Source organism: Theropithecus gelada, chromosome X (genome assembly GCF_003255815.1).
Source record: "Theropithecus gelada isolate Dixy chromosome X, Tgel_1.0, whole genome shotgun sequence".
In the NCBI taxonomy this organism is placed as follows: Eukaryota; Metazoa; Chordata; class Mammalia; order Primates; family Cercopithecidae; genus Theropithecus; species Theropithecus gelada.
In genome coordinates this window covers 49,823,552-49,832,349 of record NC_037689.1, presented here as the reverse complement: position 1 = coordinate 49,832,349, position 8,798 = coordinate 49,823,552, and the positions used below count along the sequence as shown (strand labels likewise).

Sequence of the window (8,798 nt, the reverse complement as noted above, 5' to 3'; positions counted from 1 at the left end):
ATCTCTCGGTTTCTCTCGGTTTTTTCTTTCATCTACACCTATAATATTTCCCTTATAATAGCCAGATATTAAAGTTGAAAATAATAAGAAAATAAACAAACCAACAACCCTATTTAATATTTTAGACATTTTTCTGAATTAATGGCCTGACTGCACTTGTATATATCTTTTTTTTTCTGGAAAAATGTTTCATAAAATTAATTATTACTGTGGTCTCTGAATGCGTCCCCCAAAATTCATATGTTAAAATTTAATCACTAATGTAATAGTATTAAAAGATGCCTTTGGGAGATGATTAAGTGATGATGGCTCCGCCCTCATGAATGGATTGGTGCTCTTATAAAACAGTCTTCAGAGAGCTGCCTGACTTTTATGTTCTTTCTGTCATATAAGTACACAGCATTTGTCCCCTCTGGAGGGCACAGCAGCAAGGTGCTATCTCAGAAGCAGAGAGAAGCCCTTACCAGACACCAAATCTGTGGGCGCCCTTATTCTTGCACTTCCAGCCTCCAGAACTGTGAGAAATAAATTTCTGTTCTTTATAAATTACCCAGTCCCAGGTATTTTCTTATAGTAGCAGGAGTGGACTAAGACAGTTATGCTTATTCTTTCACCTTCTATACATTTATTTCACTAACTGCCATTTAAGTGAAATCAATAACTGTCTTCATCAACCATGGTCAATATCATTAACATTTTTTTGCAGACCTAAGTCAAATTCAGAGTACCATTTACTAAAATATGATATTTTAGTTACTTAATGTGTATTTTTTCAAAAATTGTTAACAACACAAGTAAACCTTAAATGAATGATAACCTACTCATGCTAGCCCATATATAATGTGTTAATGTATTAGTAATATCATTGTCCTTTTTGATCAAATTCTTTCCGGTTTAAACAATATGTATAGGGTGTCTAGTTAAGACCAGGCATTTTTATAGGCACGAAATGTACAGAAATAATTCACATGATCCCTGAAATTCACGTGGTTACCATTTTGGACATCAAGTCTCATAAGCATTGCTTATTTTAAACTGATAAACAAATGGGAAAGTACAATTATACTTATTGTTGAACTTAAAATGCTAAAATTATTATTACACATCTCATTTTAAAATAACATAAATTTTAGATAATATATTCTGATTATGCCAGAGTGTTGTCAGAAAAGGCAAGTACAAAGAAGTAGAGAATAAAATAGTGGTTACTGGGGACAATCATAAGGGGAGAAAATGGGGAGATGTAGGTTGGAGGACGCAAAGTAGTAGATACATAGGATGAACACATCTAGAGATCTAATGTATAATATGAGGGCCATAGACTATAGTTAATAATATTATATTGTATTTGGGATTTCTGCAAAAAGAGTATATTTTAGGTGCTCTTGCCACACAAAAAAATGGGAAACTATGTGAGGTGATGTATATGTTAATTTGCTTCATCTACATGTATATCAAAACATCACGTGGTACACCTTAAATATGCACAATAAAAGTTTAAAAAGAGAAGACAATAGAAATAAATGTATTTAAGATCAAACCATGCATAATCTATTGTGTTAGTTATAAGAATCTCCCTATGTTGCCGGCGCGGTGGCTCACACCTGTAATCCCAGCGCTTTGGGAGGCCGAGGCGGGCAGATGATCTGAGGTTGGGAGTTAGAGACCAGCCTGACCAACATGGAGAAACCCCGTCTATACTAAAAATACAAAAAATTAGCCGGGCATGGTGGCACATGCCTGTAATCCCAGCTATGCCAGAAGCTGAGGCAGGAGAATCGCTTGAACCCGGGAGGCGGAGGTTGCAGTAAGTTGAGATCGTGGCATTGCACCACAGCCTGGACAACATCTCGGAAAAAAAAAAAAAAAAAGAACCTCCCTATGTTTAATAAGTAGTAAAAGAAAAGAAGATTTTTAAATGTAACAGTTTATTAATGCAATCTGGCAAATCAGGGTTGTTACAATAAATATATTTTACTTACTTATGTTATTAAATGTTTCTTTCAGAAATGTAAATTGCTCACTTAGTATATAAAATAACCCACTGGCCTTGTATTCATTTGATCTGCACTATCTTTATCTCTATCTGTTACATATAAGTCTATCATCTCTCCCTCTCTCATATATATATATATAAATTCTATTGTTTAGAAAACCTCAGTCTCCTAGATCTGTCTGTTCCATTTGTAGACTTGCAAACTACAACTAAATAAAGCACGCAACCAGTAGATTTCTATTCAAACACAATATGACTCTTTGATCTTTCACACATAGTTGTGGAGAAATCCACTGCTTAAGGAATTTTATTATGATAAAGTACGTATTATGTTAGAAGAATGTGAATGGTACTTTAGGTTAACAAAAGGAGAATAGTTAATCTGACTTCCAGGAGTTATGGAAGTCTACCTGGAGGAAATAATTTTTGAGTTAGGTCTCAAAAGTTGATAATGAATTAATCAGGAAAAAGACCGGGCGCTTCTAAAAAAAGGAAATTTAGGAGAAGTGACACACAGATATGAAGCTGCTGGTTATCAAGGTCTAAAGCAGTTCAGTATTTCAGCACACAAAAATAAGTGCTGAAAAGTTGCAAGAAATAAAGTTGGAGTGAAAAAAACAAAAAGCGTTTCTGATTACCTAAGACTTTTTACATCATGGCAAGTACTTTCCTTTTATCTTTTGAAGAAAAAAAAAAAAAACCACCGAATGTTTTTAAGTATAAAAGAAGCCTGGTTAATTTGAATTCCACATAAATCACTTTGAGAGTGGAATAGCAGGATGGATTTGCAAAACACCACACTGGAACAAGAGATCATTTTGAGGGCCACTGAAATAATTCAAGCTAGAGTTGATAATGACTAGAACAGTAGTGTTTGAAGATGAAAGAGTAGATTCCAGAAATATTTGGGCAATAATATTGATAGAACTTGATGATTAGTAAAGAATAAGAGAAACAGAGTAGTTCTATTGGTTATCCTAATAAATTACCCAAAACTTAGCAGCTATGAAACAGCAATAAACATTTATTATCCCGTACAGTTTCTGTAGGTCTGGATTCTAGAGCAGCTTACCTGGGTGGCTTTGGCCTGAATCTTCTCATATGGTCGCAATCATGATGTCAACTAGTGCCACATATCAGCTGGCTTGACTGGAGTTGGAGGATCTGCTTCCAAAATAACTAATTCACATAGCTGTTAGCAAGACCTTCAGTTCCTTGCTGGTTATGGCAGGAGAACTAATTTCCTTGCCAACGAATAGATCCATAGTGTTGCTTGAGTGTTCTTATGAAATGGCAACTGGCTTTGCCTACAACCCATGATTCAAGAAGGAAAAGGCATAAGCTGGAATCCGTTTTACAGTCTAGCCTTGAAATCATTTGTGCAATATCTTACTGGTTATACAGGTGGGAGGTGGCTACACACAGCATGAATAACATGAGGCAAGACTCTTTGCAGACACAATGGTCAGTAATGAACCACACATTTTTGTCTTGGGTGTTTAGGTGGATTATGGTGACATCAACAAGATAATCAACAGAACGGGGCAGGGGTATTGTGGTTGGTTGTTTGGTTTAGTGTCTCTCTGTGTGTGTTTCTGGAAAGTATAAGGTAATAAGTTAGATTTTTGAAATTATCCAACAAATGCCTAGTTATATGCTTAGGAAATGTAAGAATACATTTAGTGATGGAAAAATTAATTCGGATACCATCAGCATTTAAATGGAACATAAGATCTTAAGTTTAGCTGAATACTTCCAAGTAGAGCATAAAAATAAGATGTGAGAAAATAACATTGTTTTAAAAAATTGAGCATGAAAAGAATTAAGCCAAATGATTGGGGGTAGAAACAAAAAAGAGCACTGTAGAAATAAATGAAATACAAAAATTATGAAAAAGAGTTGTCAGCGGTGTCAAAGAAAGCAGAAGTATCCAGTGAACTAAAATATACCCACTGGATTTGGCAATACATATGCTATTAATAATATTGTCAGAGCAATTTCAAATTTGGGAATGTGGGAACAGAAAACAGATAATAGAGGGTTAGGTACAGGTAAATCAAATAAAACTGTGCATAATTATGTATCAGTTATGTTCCAGTCTGGAATCAGAGATCCTTCAGAATACTTAAGACAGAAGAAATTTAATATTGGAAATTGATTATATAGGCGAAGGAATTGCTAAAAAAACAAACAGGAAACGATGAGGGAAATCAGAGATTAGCCATCTCAAAAGCTACTACAACACCTTTGTTGAGGAGATGAAGAGGTTGCGGTTACCAAAGCCCAGTAACCAGGATCTCCTGGAGGAATTTTGAATCATTTTTTGTAGGAACTGCAGCCATAGAGAAGCAGCTAGTGTTGAACATGCCTCATTGGCAGATTGTGAAAAATACCATTTCTTCTCCCTTCGTTCTTCTTTCTTCTGATAGTGTCTCCAACTGGCAAACTATAGTTAAAATCAGCTGACCCACGAATCTGGGAGAAGTATTTCTCCTGGGGTTAGCCCCCATGTGATACAAAATTGGAAAGGGAGAAAAATATATATGAGAACAAACAGAGGAGCAACTGACAAAACTTTATTTTTAGCTAGCCAACCTTGTAAAGACAGACCAAATTGGAAGCTCCATGTGAGAAACTTAGTAGAACTTTAATGCATAATGAAAAATAAATTTCACTGAAAATATTTCAAAGACCAAGGCCTATGCCCTAGGTAAAACACCTATAAACTGAAGAGCTTTTATCTCAGCACATTCAATGTAGAAAGATTTAGCCTGACTTGAAATAATTGGGCTTGATATTATCTCTCATAATAATGGAAAGCATTAAGAATTCCCTGCACAGAATACATTCATGAAAGATTTAGAACTCATTTTATTTCTAATTAAATATTGCCTTTCTTTTTGATTCAGTGAATTTTTTATTTTAAAGATATAGAACTGTAATAAAATGAGATATATATACACATTCATAGCCATAAAACAGAACAGCTTGTAAAATACAATTTTATCACATAACCTGTTGTAGATAATGATCCATCAACATCTTAAATATTATCAATCTAGTAAAATACACAGCAGTGTACAACTGTAGTGGTCATTGTTGAAGGTCTCATAGCATGCATTCCCCTCTACCTGAATCAAGACAGAATCTTGATTTAGATCAAACATTTAATAATCTTACATCTACACTTCATTTTTGTGTTTTTTTTGAGATGGACTCTTGCTCTGTCACCCAGGCTAGAGTGCAGTGGCACAGTCTCAGTTCACTGTAACCTCCGTCTCTCAGGTTCAAGCGATTCTTCTGTCTCAGCCTCCCAAGTAGCTGGGAATACAGGTGTGTGCCAATACTCCTGGCTATTTTTTTCTATTTTTAGTAGAGACAGGGTTTCACCATTTTGGTCAGGCTGGTCACGAACTCCTGATCTCAAGTAATACACCTACCTCGGCCTCCCAAAGTGCTGGGATTACAGGCATGAGGCACCGTGCCCAGCCTATTTTATTTTTAATGATGAATAATATACATATTTACGGGTACACTCTGATGTTTTGATATATGTATATATTGTGGAAAAATTAAATCAAGATAATTAATATTCTATCATCTCACCTACTTCTCATTTTTTGTGGTGAGAACATTTAAAATCTATTCTTTTAGCAATTTTGAATTATACAATACGTTATTATTAACTATAGTTACCATGCTGTGCAATATATCCCTAAACTCTTTTGGTAAATATAATGAAAGGTGCTGGCCCTTTTCTAAGTAGGAAAAATATATAATACGTCGATACACACAACAACTTGTATACAATATTGGATTCTCAGACTGAGTAATGTCAATAGGGTATCATTTATTCAATATCAAGATACAATTTAAGAGAAAAAATCACTAGAGTTAATGAACATCATTCAAAAAATTTTAAATAGGTCTAACAGATATCCCTATTCTTCAGTGAGGGAAAATTTATCATCAGGTTCTTGGTTTGAGACATTGGCTTGGAGAGATGAAATGTTAGCTCAGAAATGATGACTATAAGCTCATTCATTCCAGTATCCCTGAACATGTGACTTGTATAAGTTTTGTAACTGATTTTAATGCTGGATTTGTTTTAATTTTGCATATTCAATGTTAGAACTTTTCAAAGATACATTGTATATATTAATATATGATTTATGTAAAAGAGTCTATACTTAAATACCCTGAGGGAGGGGAGAATTAATTTGCATTCATCACACCTAAGACAAATAGTTTGAGTTACTTTTGGAAATACTGTATCATACATTTGTTCAAGTTTCTGATAATAAAACTGCACATGGATACAGACACTAAGGCCAGATTAACAAAATCAAAGACACATAATTGAATTGTGAGCATGTTGCAAACTTAAAGTTTGACATCTACAACAAAAATTAGGAGAATTTGATAAATTTTCTCTTCGATATCCAATAAATGTTTGTTTTATAGGTGAACGCACTGACTGTTATAGACAGAACTCCTTTTATAAGGTGACCAGCAATAAAAATTAGCATATATATTCAGACCACATTGGACATTTTTATTGCCCAAACCCTTCTTCTAAGTCTTTGAATCACCCATTATGTTTTCATATATAATTTTATACCAGCACGATGTTATACTATTTTAAGAAACCAAACCTTTTGGCTTTGTAATCTATAATGAGTCAAAATGTATTAAGGAAACAAAAGCTTTCCCTTGTGATAAAGAATTGTCTGCTGCTTCTCTGGTGTTGTTATGTAACAAGAACACGAATAATAAAAACATTAATAAATCTGACTAATTTATTTATAGTGCATTAACAACTGGACAATTGAAGGTAAACACATAAATCAGGAAAAGTGTCCTCTAGCTATTTTCTCTATAGACTAGCATTCCTTTTTTTTTTTTTTTAATTTAAAAAATTGTATTGCTCAGAACCTTCACTCCTTGGGCAATGGCAAGAGCTTCGGAGACCAGCCCTTGGGGACAGAGTCAGAGGCACTGGGTGGAAAAAAGAGCGAGCGTGTGGCACATTTGGTCCATTGTCATGTGTAGGTATGGCAGAGGGAGGGGGGACTCTAGATGGCCCTGCATCTAGGGCCTTCTAGGGGCCCAGATATGCCTCCTTGGGCAAGGCTCACATGCCAAAGCAAAGCAGATGAGGCCAGCCTGGCTTGGGGTGAGGGCTCAGTGCCTCTTAGCCTTGCCCTGGGGTTCTTGGACCTTCCGGAAACTGAGACACATCAGGCCCACGTTGATGGCATAGGTGGTGATGCAAACGATGCAGAAATCATAGAGCACGAAGAACAGAATCCAGGCCAGGTAGACAGAACCAGCCAGAGACAGCAGGGAGCTCAGCAGCAGCAGGACAAAGGCCCAGCGCGTCCACGGGCAATTTAACAGCTGTAGTGTGTAGAAGATGCAAGGGAATATGTTATTGTATTGATTGAGGATGCTGTCCTGTCCCAGCACGTGCTGCACCAACCCGAAGCCCCTGCCCTACCTGGAGGAGATGATGCACGGGACAGCTGATGGCGGTGCCCATGTCGCAGAGAGCGCGGTATTCCCGGCCCAGGGCGCGCGCGGCCTTCATGTGCAGCGCGTAGAGCGATAGCACTAAGTCAGCCAGGCAGAGCGCGAGCCGCACCCAGCCAGGGTTCCCCCCAGTACTCCCCATATCTCCAGGTCACCCCTCGAGGTGCCCGCGGAGAAAACCAGCAGCCACGGAGCAGGGGCGGGGCAGGGCCTAGCATTCCTTTTCTTATGATTAACACATTTGTACATGAATGAGAATAGTTAAAATGTTTAGAGCTCTAAAGTATTCTTATTCGATGCTGAAGTTTAAGTTTTTGGTATTAGACTGCCTATTTACAGGGAATTTTTTAATGGAGAAGGAATAATTTGAGCTATTCCTGGGAAAGGCTGTTAGTATTTTTTAATCGACAAATTAAAATTGTAAATATTTATGATATAGAAAATAATGTTTGGACATATGTATACATTGTAAAGTGATTAAACTAAGCTAATTAATATAATCATTACTCACATATTTATCATTTATTGTGGTTAGAACATTTGAAATCTACTGTGGTAGCAATTTTTAAGTATATAATACATTGTTATTAATTATAATCACCGTGTTGTATGATAGATCTCCTGAATTTATTCCTCCCATCTAACAAATTTTGTATCCTTTGACCAACATCTCCCCAATACTCGCCTCATCCTTAGCCTTGGGTAACCACTATTCTACTTGCTACAGCTGAGTTCAACCTTTTTAGATTCCACATATAAGTGAGATTATGTAGTATTTGTCGTTCTGTGCCTGCCTTATTTCGCTTAGCATAAAGTTCTCCAGGTTCATTCACATTGTCACAAATGACAGGAATTCCTTATTTGTTAAGGCTGAATAGCATCCCTTTGTGTATATGTACCACATTTTCTATATTCATTCGCGCTGATGAACACTTAGGTTGAATCTGTGTCTTGGTTATTGTAAATACTGCGGCAATGAACATGGAAGTGCAGATCTCCCTTCAACACGCTGATTTCAGTTACTTTGGATATATACCCAGAATTGGAATTACTAGTCATATAGTAGGTGTATGTTTAGTTTTTTGAGGAACCTTCATGCTGTTTTCCATAATGGCTGTGCTAATTTACCTCCACATTAACAGTGTAAAGGCACATAGTATTTTTTAGCACATAGATATATTTAAGGGTGAACATGTGCTTTAAAGAGGGACACATCAAGTTTTGCTGTACATCTTAAATTCCTATAGTATGCTTGCTTGTTTATTATACA

The 8,798-nt window shown here is 36.2% G+C and overlaps 1 pseudogene across 1 annotated transcript; it reads right to left on the bottom strand.

Moving 5' to 3' along the window:
* Positions 1-7,090: 7,090 nt before the first annotated feature.
* Positions 7,091-7,670, bottom strand: LOC112616032 (annotated as a pseudogene). The gene has a single exon (XR_003117540.1). The product of XR_003117540.1 is annotated as a vitamin K epoxide reductase complex subunit 1 pseudogene (transcript).
* Positions 7,671-8,798: the final 1,128 nt, after the last annotated feature.